The sequence below is a fragment of the Chanodichthys erythropterus genome, chromosome 22 (assembly GCF_024489055.1).
Source record: "Chanodichthys erythropterus isolate Z2021 chromosome 22, ASM2448905v1, whole genome shotgun sequence".
In the NCBI taxonomy this organism is placed as follows: domain Eukaryota; kingdom Metazoa; phylum Chordata; class Actinopteri; order Cypriniformes; family Xenocyprididae; genus Chanodichthys; species Chanodichthys erythropterus.
This window is the reverse complement of record NC_090242.1, coordinates 26,180,800-26,183,208: the sequence shown is the minus strand read 5'-3', so window position 1 is coordinate 26,183,208 and position 2,409 is coordinate 26,180,800.

Sequence of the window (2,409 nt, the reverse complement as noted above, 5' to 3'; positions counted from 1 at the left end):
GAAAGACAGAGGCAAAGGCTTAACAGAAAGTAAGCAGTAATGGGCAGTTGTGATGCCACTGGATTGAGAATGAAGTGTCAACAAAAGGGCTTTGCATTTAAAAAACTGCAGAAGCATGAGACTGCCATCTGCTGTCTAAATCCTCTCATTCAACAATCTACATCTGGTTCACCTTTACATTTGCATGACATTCTTCAATTTTAACATTTGAATGAAAGAAGATTCCAATTTATTCAAGTAGCTTTATTTATCAATCAATAAAAAAATATTTACTCTGACATATTAAAAAATAATAATAATAATTGATAATATGAATGTAGAAAGGTATCTTCTCGCAGCACAATCTGACTTCTCAGCACGTTTCAAAACCATAAGGTCATCATTAGCTTGCTGCGGCTTTGTATGATGGAAAGCAATCAAAATGTCAGATGAGTAGAAACGGCACTGCCCTTACGAAAATTAACCATGGTTTTACTATAAATAAAACCAAAAAACCATGGTTAATATAGTTAAACCATGGTAACTACAAATTAGACATGGTTTTGCTACACTAACCATGGTATTTTTATTAAACTGTGGTTATACTTTCTTGTTTTTAAATAAAGTTGTTTTCTAAATAAAGTTTGAGGACGCTTGGTGGTGACATTGATCCGCGACCATGGTGTGCTGTAGTCCGTTTATAGCCTACTGTTAGCTTTTTATATCTGACGACTTAATTTAGGCTTCAAAATCTATAAATGTTGTGTTAACTTGTACAGATTATCTTGATAGACAAAACGTGTAAGTGTCATAACCCTTTGTTAAACACAGAGCTTATTTTCTGCGATTTTCCAAAAGTCGAGGGAACCCGTGCGCCGCTAACTTCCGTGTTGGCCTGCAAAAACGCGTCATCCCTGAGGCACAACAAGAAACCATGTAAAACTAACTAAGAGTTCTTATTGACCAGTGGTTTATATTAAAGAGCATAGTTTTTGAAACACAAAATAAACTGTGGTTATATTGACACTCCCAGTCCTTGTTAATAATACATGGATATTGTTAATATTATATTATATTATATAGAAGGCCCTCAATATTTTGTTACAGTGGGGGGCCCATATCAAAGAGGTTCATGAAATATCCAAACTGTATGACATTATTTATGATTCATCAATACTATGAGGATAATATTATGATTAAATATTTATAATCAGAAGTTTTCAAAAGTGTCTCACTTTACAGAAAGCCCCGTATCACTTTAACTAAGAAGAACTGTGGGAAAAAGTATCCCAGCACCTCAGAATAGAAAAATAATAATCTGGAAAATCATTAAAATAAAGTTCTGTAAGAAAATGTAACATTTAATGTAAATTGAAATGAATCATACACTGAATGAATGGAGACATCACATGGATTTTGGTTTAAACCAATAAGATGTTTTGTTTTTATAATATAAGTACTGCCTGGTCACTGATTGGTCCTTGATCTACCAATCACAATGAAAGAATGACCCATAACTTAATCTGATTGTGCTTTAGGCATCATAAAAGACAGGCATGTCTTTTGTCTCCTTTTTTTATCTTTTATATGAAGATCTATGTTCATGGCATCATCAACATGCACCTATTATAATCTTAATAATATCAAGTGGTAATATTCAAAGTTAATTTGAAAATCTTTCAGATCTGAAGAACACAAGATTTTTTTTTTAATTCGATGTCCATCACAATGTACATTAGGTCTTAATCAAGTTTTTTTTTTTTTTTTTCTGATTTTGTCTTCTATGTTGTGATCATAAGCTGTCATTCAGTTTTTCATTAGTTTTAGTAAAAAACAGAAATAGCAAATATGAAATGAGTGCATACACTGCAACACACACACACACACACACACATTCTTTTCTCTACATTCTTATTGCATTGCTCTTTGTTACAGTATGTGTTCTTTTCAAAATCTTCAATGCTATAGTTCACATATTGTGTTTGAACTCTAGGTCATAAGAACTGTATGGTTAAAATATGTTTTGTTGTTGTTGTTGTTGTTGTTTGAGCCCTGATATCCATTGTAGTGGACATGAAGAAAAGTCTAATAAAAAATTTGTTTGCACAAATCTTTTTTTAGACTTATTTATACATTAAAGAAGAGCAAATATCTAGTGGATAAAAAAATGTTTTGCTCAGTGGAACATAATTCAGGTCTGAAGGGGCTAAATGAAAAATTTGCAAACTGACCACAAAAAAAGAATATGAAAAAATGGGGGGGGGGGGAGTTATGTCTTATCGATTAATCAAATCAATGATCGTCCACTGAATGACAGACACTTGCTGCAGCCAATCGCATTGAAGGATCAGTTCCGTCCCTGCAGGTAGGTGTTAACAGCAGCAGCCAATCGCGTTGCAGCATCAGTTCTCTTCCTGTAGGTGGGTGTTT